Source organism: Bombina bombina, chromosome 3 (genome assembly GCF_027579735.1).
Source record: "Bombina bombina isolate aBomBom1 chromosome 3, aBomBom1.pri, whole genome shotgun sequence".
Lineage (NCBI taxonomy): Eukaryota > Metazoa > Chordata > Amphibia > Anura > Bombinatoridae > Bombina > Bombina bombina.
Window position 1 is genome coordinate 1,163,849,403 of NC_069501.1, and position 17,007 is coordinate 1,163,866,409.

Sequence of the window (17,007 nt, forward strand, 5' to 3'; positions counted from 1 at the left end):
CCCAAATAAGAACGTAGCTGAGATACATTAACAGGGGTGGGAGCATGAACCAGCGCTTTCACTTTTTCAGCAGTTGTGTGTAGACCAGTCTTGTCCACTACATGTGCACAATATTCTAAACTCTTGCAGAAGAACTCACACTTTTCCATGTTAACTTTCAGTCCGAATTCCTGTAGGCGTTGTAAAACAGCTTCAACATTGGCTTTATGAGCAGCATCATTTTCACCAGTGATAAGCATGTCATCTAACATACAGTGGGTATGTGGAATACCTGCCAAGATCTCATCCATTATCCGTTGCCACACTGCAGGTGCTGGGGCAATGCCAAACACCATCCGCGTATACTGAAAAAGTCCTTTGTGAGTGTTGATAGTTAACAGGTGTCTGGAGTCTGGATGCACCTCTAATTGTAAGTATGCTTGATGCAAGTCAATTTTTGTAAATTTTTCACCCCCTGCCAGAGAACTAAACAATTCTTCAATCCGTGGTAAAGGATACTGATCCACAAGTAACTGAGGGTTAAGGCCCACTCTGAATTCTCCACAGATGCGAATGTCCCCATTCTTTTTTCTGACAGGAACTATTGGGGAAGCCCATTCACTGCTAGACACTGGAACAATAATCCCCTGATTTCGTAGTCTTTCTAGTTCTGCTTCAATTTTAGGTTTAAGTGCAAATGGTACAACTCTTGGTTTACAAAATTTTGGAATAGCATTTTCTTTTAGGTGAAGCTGAATCTGCTTGTCTTTCACTAAACCTAGGTTTCCATCAAATACAGTCTTATATTTGTGCTTTAGTGAATTGATCCAAGAAGAATTTGAATTACCACTTTGGTCCAGCAGTTTGTTAAGCGGTAACTGTTGTGGTAACTTTGGCATGCCCAATGCTTGGATCCAGGATCTACCAAACAAAGGTGGTCCTCCTTTAGATAAAATGTAGAGGCGTAGCTTTTTAGTTATACCATTAAATGTCACTGTAGGTGATACACACCCAATAGGCTTTATTATTTCATTTGAATATGTTTGCATGGTGACAGCTGTTGGAACAATTGGTTGCCTTAGTCCCAGGCGGTTCCAATCAGCAGCTGTGATAACAGAGACTGCTGCTCCTGTATCAACTTCCATAATGAGAGGTTTACCATCTATATTCACCTTTGCTTGCAGTTCTGGAATTTTATTTTCAATGCTGTAGATCTGTAATGTGTATAATGGTTTGTCTTCCTCTGAATCAGTGTGTGGTGTATCTACTTGCACATGAAAAGCTGCACGTGACTTGCTGCCTTTCTTACTTTTATCTCTGTCTAAGGAACTTCTGCACACTCTCTTTGTATGACCAATCTTCCCACACCCATAGCAGGTGCTGTTCCTAAACCTGCAGGCATTTGCTGTGTGATTTGTGTCACCACATCTGTAACAAGCTGTCTGTAACCCTTGTCTAGCTTGTATGAAAAACATCTATATCCTTATCACAAACTGCCTGTGCTGGGGCCTGGAGCATTTGTGCATCTTTACTAGCAAGTTCCATGACTGTAGCTATCTCTATAGTACGCTTTAGTGTTAAATCATCCTCTGCTAATAGTCTCTTTTGTACTGTACAGTCCATAAGTCCAATAACAAACATATCACGTAAAGCAGTGTTTAAATAATCACCAAATCTGCAGCTACTTGCTAGTTTCTTTAAACTGATCACATAAGTTTTAATGTCCTCATGCTGCAATTGCTTGCGTGTGTAAAACTTAAAGCGTTCTGATATCTATAGAGGCTTAGGTAGGTAGTGGTCAGATAACAGGCAGATCAGGTCAGACAGAGGTTTAGCATTAGGTTTATCTGGTGGGAGAATGTCCCTTAATGTAGTGTAAGCTGCTGAGCCTATAGTTGTCAGAAACACAGCCACTTGCTTATCAGCTCCTATGTTATTTGCTGTACAATATAGCTCAAACTGTTCAACCCATGTGTCCCATCTGTCTGTGTCTGCTGCAAACACAGGTAAGGTGCCAATAAGTGCCATTATAGGGTCAGACCACAGATCCTCGTCGCCAGCTGTTATGTTCTCTGTGTAGTCAGGATTAGAACATTCAGTTGTGTGCTGTTACCTTGTGTCTGCTGTCTCGTGCACATATCATGAAGACTCTGCAGCAGGAACTTTAGATAACTTTTATTTAGCTACAACCACATGGCTTATTCTCTAGCAGGTTCCTCAGTACAACTAACATGGCTTCTGATGATGTCACAGAGACCCAGACACACCCAGGGGGTGTGGTGAGCTGAGCTTAAAGCTGCAGCACTTCTAACATATAATGATGAGACAAGGTTAGTGCAAAGATACAGTAACAGCTGCAGTAATCTTAACATATACATGTGTGTGTAATGTGTGCGTGTATGTGTTTGTGTGTGTATATGTGTATTTGTGATTGTCTATAGGTATGTAGGTGTGTATGTGTGCGTGTATATGTTTGTGTGTGTATATGTGTATTTGTGATTGTCTATAGGTGTGTATGTGTGCATGTATGTGTATGTGTTTGTATATGTGTATTTGTGCTTGTTTATTTGTGTATACATGTGTGTGTGTAATGCGTGCATGTATGTGTATGTGTTTGTGTGTGTATATGTGTATTTGTGATTGTTTGTAGGTGTGTACATGTGTGTGTAATGCATGCATGTGTGTGTATGCGTTTGTGTCTATAGGTGTGACTATATGTGTATTTGTGTTAGTGCTTATTTATAGATGTGTACAAGTGTGCTTGTGTAATGCGTGCATGTGTATGTAAAGGTATGTGTATGTGTTTGTGGGTGTAGATGCTCATTCATGTGTATTTGTGCATGTTTATAGGTGTGTTTGTATGTACATGTGTGTTTGTGTAATGTGTGCATGTGTGTGTATAGGTGTGTGTAGATGTTCGTGCATATGTGTATGTGTGTGTTTGTGTAATGTGTGCATGTGTGTGTAAAGGTGTGTGTATGTGTTTGTGGGTGTAGATGTTCATTCATGTGTATTTGTGCATGTTTATAAGTGTGTTTGTATGTACGTGTGTGTTTGTGTAATGTGTGCATGTGTGTGTATAGGTGTGTGTTTGTGTAATGTGTGCATGTGTAGATGTCCGTGCATGTATGTATGTGTGTGTTTGTGTAATGTGTGTATGTGTGTGTGCAGATGTTCGTGCATGTGTGTATGTTTGTGTAATGTGTGCATGTGTGTGTATAGGTGTGTGTAGATGTTCGTGCATGTATGTACGTGTGTGTTTGAGTAATGTGTGCATGTGTGTGTATAGGTGTGTGTAGATGTTTGTGCATGTGTGTATGTATGTGTTTGTGTAATGTGTGCATGTGTGTATGTGTGTGTTTGTGTAATGTGTGCATGTGTGTGTATAGGTGTGTGTAGATGTTCGTGCATGTATGTACGTGTGTGTTTGTGTAATGTGTGCATGTGTGTATATAGGTGTGTGTAGATGTTCGTGCATGTGTGGATGTGTGTGTTTGTGTAATGTGTGCATTTGTGTGTATAGGTGTATATAGATGTTCGTGCATGTATGTATGTGTGTGTTTGTGTAATGTGTGCATGTGTGTGTATAGGTGTGTGTAGATGTTCGTGCATGTATGTACGTGTGTGTTTGTGTAATGTGTGCATGTGTGTATATAGGTGTGTGTAGATGTTCGTGCATGTGTGGATGTGTGTGTTTGTGTAATGTGTGCATTTGTGTGTATAGGTGTATATAGATGTTCGTGCATGTATGTATGTATGTGTGTGTATAGGTGTGTGTAGATGTTCGTGCATGTGTGGATGTGTGTGTTTGTGTAATGTGTGCATTTGTGTGTATAGGTGTATATAGATGTTCGTGCATGTGTGTATGTATGTGTGTGTTTGTGTAATGTGTGCATGTGTGTGTATAGGTGTGTGTAGATGTTCGTGCATGTGTGTACGTGTGTGTTTGTGTAATGTGTGCATGTGTGTGTATAGGTGTGTGTAGATGTTCGTGCATGTGTGTATGTGTGTGTTTGTGTAATGTGTGCATGTGTGTGTATAGGTGTATATAGATGTTCGTGCATGTGTGTATGTATGTGTGTGTTTGTGTAATGTGTGCATGTGTGTATATAGGTGTGTGTAGATGTTCGTGCATGTGTGTATGTGTGTGTTTGTGTAATGTGTGCATGTGTGTGTATAGGTGTATATAGATGTTCGTGCATGTGTGTATGTATGTGTGTGTTTGTGTAATGTGTGCATGTGTGTGTATAGGTGTGTGTAGATGTTCGTGCATGTGTGTACGTGTGTGTTTGTGTAATGTGTGCATGTGTGTGTATAGGTGTGTGTAGATGTTCGTGCATGTGTGTATGTATGTGTGTGTTTGTGTAATGTGTGCATGTGTGTGTATAGGTGTGTGTAGATGTTCGTGCATGTGTGTATGTATGTGTGTGTTTGTGTAATGTGTGCATGTTTGTGTATAGGTGTGTATAGATGTTCGTGCATGTGTGTATGTGTGTGTTTGTGTAATGTGTGCATGTGTGTGTATAGGTGTATGTAGATGTTCGTGCATGTGTGTATGTATGTGTGTGTTTGTGTAATGTGTGCATGTGTGTGTATAGGTGTATGTAGATGTTCGTGCATGTGTGTATGTATGTGTGTGTTTGTGTAATGTGTGCATGTGTGTGTATAGGTGTGTGTAGATGTTCGTGCATGTGTGTATGTGTGTGTTTGTGTAATGTGTGCATGTGTGTGTATAGGTGTATATAGATGTTCGTGCATGTGTGTATGTATGTGTGTGTTTGTGTAATGTGTGCATGTGTGTATGTATGTGTGTGTTTGTGTAATGTGTGCATGTGTGTATGTGTGTGTTTGTGTAATGTGTGCATGTGTGTGTATAGGTGTATATAGATGTTCGTGCATGTGTGTATGTATGTGTGTGTTTGTGTAATGTGTGCATGTGTGTATGTATGTGTGTGTTTGTGTAATGTGTGCATGTGTGTGTATAGGTGTGTGTAGATGTTCGTGCATGTGTGTATGTTTGTGTAATGTGTGCATGTGTGTGTATAGGTGTGTGTAGATGTTCGTGCATGTGTGTATGCATGTGTGTGTTTGTGTAATGTGTGCATGTGTGTGTATAGGTGTGTGTAGATGTTCGTGCATGTATGTATGTGTGTGTTTGTGTAATGTGTGCATGTGTGTGTATAGGTGTGTGTAGATGTTCGTGCATGTGTGTATGTATGTGTGTGTTTGTGTAATGTGTGCATGTGTGTGTATAGGTGTGTGTAGATGTTCGTGCATGTATGTATGTGTGTGTTTGTGTAATGTGTGCATGTGTGTGTATAGGTGTGTGTAGATGTTCGTGCATGTGTGTATGTATGTGTGTGTTTGTGTAATGTGTGCATGTGTGTGTATAGGTGTGTGTAGATGTTCGTGCATGTGTGTATGTATGTGTGTGTTTGTGTAATGTGTGCATGTGTGTGTATAGGTGTGTGTAGATGTTCGTGCATGTATGTATGTGTGTGTTTGTGTAATGTGTGCATGTGTGTGTATAGGTGTGTGTAGATGTTCGTGCATGTGTGTATGTATGTGTGTGTTTGTGTAATGTGTGCATGTGTGTGTATAGGTGTGTGTAGATGTTCGTGCATGTATGTATGTGTGTGTTTGTGTGTGTATAGGTGTATGTAGATGTTCGTGCATGTGTGTATGTATGTGTGTGTTTGTGTAATGTGTGCATGTGTGTGTATAGGTGTATATAGATGTTCGTGCATGTGTGTATGTATGTGTGTGTTTGTGTAATGTGTGCATGTGTGTGTATAGGTGTATATAGATGTTCGTGCATGTGTGTATGTGTGTGTTTGTGTAATGTGTGCATGTGTGTGTATAGGTGTATATAGATGTTCGTGCATGTGTGTATGTATGTGTGTGTTTGTGTAATGTGTGCATGTGTGTGTATAGGTGTATATAGATGTTCGTGCATGTGTGTATGTGTGTGTTTGTGTAATATGTGCATGTGTGTGTATAGGTGTATATAGATGTTCGTGCATGTGTGTATGCATGTGTGTGTTTGTGTAATGTGTGCATGTGTGTGTATAGGTGTATATAGATGTTCGTGCATGTGTGTATGTGTGTGTTTGTGTAATGTGTGCATGTGTGTGTATAGGTGTGTGTAGATGTTCGTGCATGTGTGTATGTATGTGTGTGTTTGTGTAATGTGTGCATGTGTGTGTATAGGTGTATATAGATGTTCGTGCATGTGTGTATGTGTGTGTTTGTGTAATGTGTGCATGTGTGTGTATAGGTGTATATAGATGTTCGTGCATGTGTGTATGTGTGTGTTTGTGTAATGTGTGCATGTGTGTGTATAGGTGTGTGTAGATGTTTGTGCATGTGTGTATGTATGTGTGTGTTTCTTCTAAACAATCAATGATTTGATTTACATGTGAATGGTAGCTCATATATCTAAAAAGAAATAGCACTTGTCCTATAATAAATATTTGCTTCTGAGGCTGCTGATAGTGAGTAGGTGCCCTGCTGACAATTTGATAATTGTATGAGAGGATGTGTCATACTTTTCCTGACCCGCCTGTCTCTTCTCTGCTTGAGTCACTTTAGAATATACATAGATTTTATCTTTTGCCTAATCATCTCACAATATACACATTCACTTTAGTTTAGTCTCTGTCTGAGAGCTGTAAACGGTTTTATTCCTTTGCATTCCTAAGTATTTTATTTCTTAAAGATAAGTTAAAATAAAAAGGTTTCACATCATGCAAATGAAATAGTAGCAATGAACCATACTGCAAATGTTTTTTGCAGAAAACAAGTTAGAGACACGAAACTCAAAATGAAACTTTTTAATGATTCCTGCAGATCATTTCATTTTAATTCACTTTTAAAATCACTTCTATTATCAAATTGGCGTTATTCTCCTGGTATCCTTTGTTTAAAAGCTTATGTACATATGTATATTGCATGTCTAGCAATTTATTGTTCACTTATTGCCTCCACAAACATGAAAAAAAATTGTTTTATTCAAAACAAAAAAATTAAATTAATGTAATATATTTCAAAATTTTTCAAATGCAATAATAAAACATTTCACTTGATTTTCCTTTAATCCATCGTCCTGATTTCATAATTCTAATATATATACAGTATATATTTATATATATATATATATATATATATATATATATATATATATATATATATATATACACACTCACTGGCCACTTTATTTATTATTCAATTGCATTGGTAACACAAAAATCAGCCAATCACATGGTAGCAACTCAATGCATTTAGGCATCAGAATTGGAAAGAAAGGGGATTTAAGTGACTTTGAATGTGGCATGGTTGTTGGTGCCAGATGGGCTGGTCTGAGTATTTAAAAAACTGCTGATCTACTGGGATTTTCTCGCAGAACCATCTCTACGGTTTATAGAGAATGGTCCGGAAAAAAAAAATATATACAGTGAGCGGCAGTTGTGTGGATGAAAATGCCTTGTTGAGGAGAATAGGCAGACTGGTTCGAGATGATAGAAAGGCAACAATAACTCAAATAACCACTCATTACAACCAAGGTATGCAGAATACCATCTCTGAACACACAACACATTGAACCTTGAATACCTGTCTGAAGTTTGCCAATGAACATCTGAATGATTAAGAGGAGAACCGGGGGAATGTGTTGTGGTCAGATGAAACCAAAACTGAGCTCTTTGGCATCAACTCAACTCGCCGTGTTTGGAGGAGGGGGAATGCTGCCTATGACCCCAAGAACACCATCCCCACCGTCAAACATGGAGGTGGAAACATTATGCTTTGGGGGTGTTTTTCTACTAAGGGGACAGGACAACTTCACCGCATCAAAGGGATGATGGACGGGTCCATGTACCGTCAAATCTTGGGTGAGAACCTCCTTCCCTCAGCCAGGGCATTGAAAATGGGTCGTGGATGGGTATTCCAGCATGACAATGACCCAAAACACACCGCCAAGGCAACAAAGGAGTGGCTCAAGAAGAAGCGCATTAAGGTCCTGGAGTGGCCTAGCTAGTCTCCAGACCTTAATTCCATAGAAAATCTGTGGAGGGAGCTGAAGGTTCGAGTTGCCAAACGTCAGCCTCAAAACCTTAATGACTTGGAGAGGATCTGCAAGGAGGAGTGGGACAAAATCCCTCCTGAGATGTGTGCAAACCTGGTGGCCAACTACAAGAAACATCTGACCTCTATGATTGCCAACAAGGGTTTTGCCACCAAGTACTAAGTCATGTTTTTCAAGGGGGTTAAATACTTATTTCATTTATTAAAATGCAAATCAATTTACAACCTTTTGGAAATACGTTTTTCTGGACTTTTTGTTTTTATTCTGTCTCTCACTGTTCAAATCAGTGGGCAAAAGTACAAAATTAACAGGGGATCAAATATTTTTTCCCCTCACTTTACAGTATACAAGAAATATTTCTGCATGAAATCCCATTGCAATTATTTTATGTTTGAAAAGTTCTTAAATGATTGCCCTGACATCACTTTACTAACAATGTAACCTTTATTCAAATAAATACCATCTGAGATTCATTCCAAATTATGAGTAATTTATTGTGCATTTTGCATTTTTCACCAGCCAAGCTGCTAAATATTTTGCAGCAAAATTACGTGACAGTAGTTATCTGGCCCTTAAGCTAAAAAGATAAAACTTGCTTTCCTTATTCATAATGACCACAAGTTATTTTTTAAATACCTTAAATATCATATGTAACATGATACTAAGGATGGGCGAATGTTTTGCAACATTGAAAAATGAAACGAATTTTAACACATTCGTTGATTTCAAAACGTCAAATGTTTGTACAGCATTCTACCATTTGTTTAATGTAATAGTATTTCTATTGTTATCTTTAAATGTAATAATTTATTCTAATCAAATTATGCAATATTTGAATTCGAAAAATTATAATTGATATATTTGCAATAGTATTTCTAATGCTCTCTTTAATGTAATATTTGAATTATACAATATTTGAAATAGAAAATTTGAATCAATATATTTGTATCTATTATGTATCAATTTACTAAATTCGCTACCATATAAACTATTGAACTTCTGAATAGTATTTGTTAAATTCAATGTTACATTCGAAATTTCGAATGTGAATATACTAATTATAAACATTTGAGAGCGAAAGTAACATTCGAAAACCCGCAAATAACATTTGATTACCGAATTTTAATGGATTCGATTCTTATCAACATTCAATTGTCCAAAATTAATGTCGACAGGACTATTTGTGAATTGCACTTTTACCACATTCGTTCACCCCTGCATGATATATGGTTGTCTAACTCACAGACAATATGCATATGTCTGAAACTTCCAAAGTAACTCGACCTAGGAGATCCAGGGGGCGCAAAATAAGTGAAAACAGTGCACAAATCAGAGAAAACTATTACAAATCAAAACAATAAACCAAAGTCTTTGCCCTCAGCAATAGCATCTTTGACTAATCCCGGTCTCCCATGTACAAACTTGGCACTCTGGCTGCTCTTTTTTTTATTCCATTCACTCTGCAACAAAAGGCGCAATCTAGTGCAGCACAGTCAAACCAAAAAGCCAAGATAGATAAACATAAATCCGTTGTACTCACAAGGAAAGCATCACTTAGAGTGTGCTAATTCTCGCTGGCTGGGTTATCGCAGTGTCCCAGCTCACTGACACCAGGTTTCAGGTTGGCTACCTGCTGCTACTCCAAACGTTCTGGATCAAGAACGTACTCATGCACCAATGTACAGTATATAAAAGTTGTTTATTAAAAAAGTTTAAAACATAACAAATAAAAACAAAGAGAAAGGCACTAGCATCCTTACTCCCTCATAAACAGAACTGCTACGCGTTTCTCAGCCGTACTGGCTGTTTCATAAGGCGTGGCAATATCCCAGCCAATGAGAATTAGCACACTCTAAGTGCTCTGCTCTCCTTGTGTGCACAACAGATTTATGTTTATCTTTCTTGGCTTTTTGGTTTCACGGTGCTGCACTAAGAGGCACCTTCTTTTTGTGTTCATTTGTTTTGTACCATATGTACCCTTTCAAAATATTTGTGTGGCCTAGAGAAAATACTTTTTTGACATGAGATTTTAGTTAATAGCTGAAATAAGTAAATTTAAATATGACAAAGATTTGAAACAAAGTGTATTTAAGATTTGTTTCCATTTTTCCATTTAAGTTATATATTAGTATAATAAAAAAACTGAAAACTTATTTAAGATATCTGTGTTTACACAAAAGTCAGAGACAGGAGTAAGGATACACTTGGCAGACAGAAAAAAAACAAGAAGCATTTTTGTTACATTGTATTGGTAATTAACATTTAGGGCTTATCTTAGTGGGCCCCTAAGTCCAGTTGTCCAGTCATACTTGACTGCATGATTACTGAATTACTGGACTGAATTACTGAGCCATTATAATATTTTGAGTAGCACCCTATTAAATATCCTTGAATGTATGCTCATTTTTAAACATAGTGCATGGCAAAATATGCTATAAAAATAGATGTTTAACATACATTAGATGGGTGGGCTTGATAGGCCTTTTGGTTTTGATCTACTGTCAAATTCTTTGTTTCTATGTAAGTGTATTAAATAATAAATATATGCATTAAAATACAGATTAATAATATGCATTGTATACCATATTATAAGTATGCGACAATATGTAAAATTAAATTGCACAGTACGCAGGAAAAGAATATTATGCCGCACGCAGTCTTGATACTGTTGGTGAGACCCTCGCTCCTTTGCATGTGCACATGAATCAAATAATATTTAGAAATGCCTCATGTATCAGTTTTTTAACAATGTGTCCACTCAGAGAATGGGCAGTGACTCGTATCATAAAAATTGAGTTATTGCTAGCACGTGCAATGCACCACTAGATCTCAGATGAGCAGACATGCTGTTTAAAATGCTGGTGCATGAGGCATATTTAATAATATACGTGCACATGCACAGCAAAAACTCTTACTAATGACAAGTATATTAAATAACTGCTTCTATCCAAAATTGAAATGCACTCATGCACATATCAATTGCTGCTGGGATATCCCTTTAAATAGACATGATTATTTTCATGTAACTAGATGAATATCATAGTTTGTGATTCTTTTCATATAGTATATAATTTGTTTTAAAGGTGAAAAAAGGTGATATAATTCTGTATCGATTCTGTATATATATTTATTTGTCAAATAATTATTTACATAAATAGACCTGAAAATGTGGAATATGTGTAATTATTGTATCCTAAATTGTAACAATACAATCATTTCTTGTCTTAAACAGACACTAAGGGCCAGATTTATCAAAGTCAGATGGACAGGGGCATACATCTTCGTACCTGGCCACCCGGCATTGTGTCCCTGTATTTATCATTGCACACTACGGTTAGTATGTGTGCTAGTGCTACTATGGGCTCTTAATCTCCCCGGTCGGAAAAGTCCAGGGAATTGAGATACGCCACATAACAGGTGGCGAAGTGGGTTAAGAAGCAGCGGTCTGATGACTGCTGCTTTTTAACTCTCGGCTGCAAGTTTGCTCATGCGATCCTGCAGCCGGATAGTTTGATAAATCTGGCCCTTAACAGATGGTAATTACAAGACATTTATTTTTTTCCATAGAATAACATTTCAGCCAATTCTAAACATCTTGTTTGCTGCAGTTGTTTTTCAATAGCCAAACTCCACCGATCACATTCTTTATTGGGAGAAGACAAAGCTTATCATGGTCATTATGTTGGTAAAAAAAAGTACATTGTTTTGCAGATTTTATCTGCTAAAGCAGATCAGGGTTCCGATATGTAGCACAGTTAGCCTTGATAATCTGCAGTGTGCATTTTCAGAACTAAATTACAGGAGAATTAGCAAAATAAATAAGGAAAGTATATTACAAAGTTGTTTTACTATGCAAAACCAAATGATTAATATGAAAATCTCAAGGTATTTGCAGTCCCTTTAAAATCAGTTTCAGCACATCTCAGTCTTTTATTACCTAGCACACCTCATGTGGAAAAAAAAAGTTAAGTTCATAAGCTTTGTGTCATTAAATTAGGTAACCAGCTGTATTGAGAACTCCTATAATAATTAAGCTAATTACCTTATTACAGTGTTGAAACTATGGTTTGTCTAAGGTGTGAGATAAGATAAGGCTTGAGGTTATGACTGCGCAGAAGAAAGTGTATTATCAGATTAGTGACAGGAAAAAGGTATTGGAGAGGTTTTATGTTAGTGATATTAACTCCAATTTTCCATCACAACCTGATACTAGAGATAACTTGTGGCATCTGTCAATTTAAATTGCACTGAATTGAAAGGGACATTAAATACTAAATACATTTTAACTCCTTTGTTACCAGGACTTTTCAGAGAAAAACTTGCCCATAATATCAGAGATTTGCTTTAAGCATTTTTGCTATCACCCCATTTAAACAGAAATAAAGCATTTGTTTTTTTATTTACCTATGAAAACTATATATGTTTGTAAAGTAGAAAACCCAAGGTGTTGATATAGGTTCTTGAGCTATAAAGTTTGGGTTTATCACTAAAAATTATTTACACACAACTACTGCAGTCACAAGACAAATGGTTGTAAAAGCTTCTATGGGGTCCCCTTTGTTCAGAAACAACAGCTTGTTTTATGCCAATTAGGCCGCTATTTGCAGTTGTGCACCACACTTCTGAAATTCCTAGCAGTGAAGGGGTTTATCGGTTAGCTTGTAAGGTTAATATTTGCTCTAGTGTAGGGATTACCCTCCCACCTGAGATCTCCCACCCCTGATCCCTACCTGATCCCTTCCAAACAGCTCTCTTCCCTCCCCCACCACTAGTCACCACCATCTTAGGTATTGGCACACTCGCCACTTTTTAAACTTGCAAGAAAAAACTGTAAGAACTGTAGTGCGATTTTTTTTTTTTTATTTTTTTTTTTTTTATATAGAATTACGCTGGGATTTGAGATAAAATTTTATATACGCCCATGAAAAGGCCATGTTTAGCCCATTGTACAAAAAAACAACACTTATGCATTGTATTTTGTACTTTTAAGTACAAATTTCTTACTTTTTTTTCACATCCATGTACTTAAATTATAACAAAAAGCAAAATATGACACAAACTCTTTCGATTTTGGTGTTTAACAATATGGTAGATATAAATTTAAAGAGTGATCAGGCTGCCGCTCCCCTCTGGACGCGGCTGCTGTTGCCTTGGATACAGGGGTTGCTTCTGGCAAGCGGCGATGATGTCATCGCCAAACCTCAAGTCTCTCTGATGCCGGTCTAAATGCAGCTAAGTGCAGCTGGGTGCCCTACCTGGCGCAAATCCACCCCTATGTAAGAACCTCTATTTTCTGCATTCATTGCCCAAGTATAGGACTTACTTTGTGTGCTTCTGGGTGTTACTATTACTGGATTGCCTATTGTTACTGAATTCTGCATGTCTGACCACTCTGCTGTTTAACCCCTGAATTGCTGGATTGCCTATTGTTACTCAACGCTGCTGTCTGACCACTCTGCTGTTTAACCCCTGAATTGCCGTATTGTTGCTGAACTCTGCATGTTCCTGACTATTCTACTGGTTAACTCCTGAACTGCTGGATTGTCTTTCTGTTGCTGAACTCTGCCTGCCTCTGACAACTCTTCAGATTTACACTGTTCTACTGATACCTGGATATATTACCTTTCTCTGCCTTACCTTTATTCCCGTGAGGGTCTACCCTGCCTACCGTGAGTACTTCTTACCTCATTTCTTAAACTCTCTTGTTCTGGGATATTTCCTTATCCTTCCACTTAATGCTGGGATAAGAATAGGGATGGGCGAATGTGCAAATTTTCGAATTTCGAATGTAGAACGAATGTTATTACCGAAATTCGAATTCTAAATTCGAATGTCGATAAGAACGAATATTCTTAAAAATTCGAAAATCGAATGTTATTTACAGTTTTCGAATGTCACTTTCGAATTCGAATGTTCATAATGATATCGAATGTCTACATTCGAAATTCAAATTTTTCGAATTCGAATATAAATTCGAATTTTTCGAATTCGAATATAAATTCGAATTTTTCGAATTCGAATATTGCATAATTCGAATATTACATTTAAAAGCATTAGAAATACTATTACAATCTAAATTCGAATTTTTCGAATTCGAATACACGTATTGCATAATTCGAATATTACATTTAAAGAAAAAGCATTAGAAATACTATTACAATCTAAATTCGAATTTTTCGAATTCGAATGCACGTATTGCATAATTCGAATATTACATTTAATGAAAAAGCATTAGAAATACTATTACAATCTAAATTCGAATTTTTCTAATTCGAATATTGCATAATTCGAATATTATATTTAAAGAAAAAGCATTAGAAATACTATTACAATCTAAATTCGAATTTTTCGAATTCGAATACACGTATTGCATAATTCGAATATTACATTTAAAGAAAAAGCATTAGAAATACTATTACAATCTAAATTCGAATTTTTCGAATTCGAATACACGTATTGCATAATTCGAATATTACATTTAAAGAAAAAGCATTAGAAATACTATTACAATCTAAATTCGAATTTTTCGAATTCGAATACACGTATTGCATAATTCGAATATTACATTTAAAGAAAAAGCATTAGAAATACTATTACAATCTAAATTCGAATATTGCATAATTCGAATATTACATTTAAAGAAAAAGCATTAGAAATACTATTACAATCTAAATTCGAATTTTTCGAATTCGAATACACGTATTGCATAATTCGAATATTACATTTAAAGAAAAAGCATTAGAATTACTATTACAATCTAAATTCGAATTTTTCGAATTCGAATATTGCATAATTCGAATATTACATTTAAAGAAAAAGCATTAGAAATACTATTACAATCTAAATTCAAATTTTTCGAATTCGAATATTGCATAATTTGAATATTACATTTAAAGAAAAAGCATTAGAAATACTATTACAATCTAAATTCGAATTTTTCGAATTCGAAAACACGTATTGCATAATTCGAATATTACATTTAAAGAAAAAGCATTAGAAATACTATTACAATCTAAATTCGAATTTTTCGAATTCGAATATTGCATAATTCGAATATTACATTTAAAGAAAAAGCATTAGAAATACTATTACAATCTAAATTCGAATTTTTCGAATTAGAATATTTTCGAATGTAATCGTAAAATTCGAAACCGAACATTCGAAAATCGAATGTTAGAATGTTATGTAAACATTCGAAATTCGATTCGAACGAACTAATGTGTTAAAATTCGTGCCGTTTTTCGAATGTTGCGAAACATTCGCCCATCCCTAGATAAGAAGACTACTGGCCAAGTTTGGTCTGATAGGGAAATATCCCACTAGCATTACAGATACTCCCCTCTGAAATATGTAGAACCGCAGCAGTCTCATAGTTTCTCCCAAACTGATTCAGACATGTATGTGTATGTAAACCAGCACCTTCAACTGTACACGTACTTAAATTATAATATACTTTGTGCATAGTTGATACGATTTATTCCTGTGTAATTTACCTACAAATTTTATGTTTTTGATAAAATACGTTTTTTGGTAAACAATTTAATTACAAATTTGATGCACCTTAACAATACAATTTTTCCTGAGTATTTTTGAGTGAATGGTTCAATTATTTGTTTTGTATGATTTTTAAATTACAAATGTTATTGTGCACTTTGTAATGAATGCATCTCCTTCCCATACGAAAATGCAGTATACACCCCTTAGCGAGACATCCTGTTTTCAGGTTAAAAAGGGGTTTTATATTATTCCACCAGGTAAACAGAAGGGCTGGCAAGCATTTTTATAGAATCTCACCATCCCAGTTATCTTTTTAGAATCAGGACCTTAGTCCTACAGATGACACTGCCACCTGCAGCAAAATAACATTTACATTAGTTTCAACAAAAACAAATGTAATGGTAAAAAAATATTCAGTATTCATTTTTTAAGGAAACAAATACTGAATAGTGCAGCACAAAAATATTATGAAAAACTAAATTTTCAGAATATTTGTTCCGAATGATTAGTTCAAAACAAATGATTATCTTTGAAGAATCCACATCACACAGGGAAAGGTACGTCGGATGGCACGCCACAAGGAGGGGCAGAAGAATGACAATCTGTATACTATCTGGTCAAACTTCTCCTCTACACTTGCTGTCGTTATTGCCTGTAAGCCCAAAGTGTAAGCCCAGATAGTAATGAATCCCACTTTACTATCTGGCAGTTTGATGGAAGAATCTAGATGTGGAGAATGCCTGGAGAACACTTCCTACTTCCGGAGGGATTTTGGACTGGGGCTGTTTTTCAAGGTTTGTCTTAGGCCCCTCAATTCCAGTGAAGGGTCATCTCAATGCTACAGGGTACGAAGACATTTTAGACAAATGGGTGCTTCCAACTTTCTGGCAACGGTTTAGGGATTACCCTTGTGTACAAAGCAAAATCCATGAAGACATGGTTTAACAAGTTTTGTGAGGAGGACTTTGAGTGTCTTTCACAGAGCACTGACCTCCACCCCATTGGACACCTTTGGCATGAATTGGAACACCGATTGTGAGGCAGACTTTATGGTCCAACACCAGTGCCTGACCCACAAATGCTCTTTTTTATTATATACAGGAATCCCCAGAAATTTTCTTCAACTAGTGCCTAATATACATTTCTTGTATCACAAATGATCCTGTAACTGCTTTCAAACATCTTAGGTAGAAGAGTCATTTAGCAAATAGAAACAAAATATGTTTTTGTTTAGTCTGCACAAATATAGCCTATGACATGCTGTATATAGAATTAAAGACAAAAACGAAGATGACTAATTTACAGTATCTACAAAGAATTACTTTTATCCTACAACATTTTCAACCAAAGTTAAAAAAAAAGGCTGACAACCCACAGAGAATTATATTCACCAGGAAACTATTTTCTTTCATTGTTCTTTTTAATCTTTAAAAAACCACAAGTGCGCT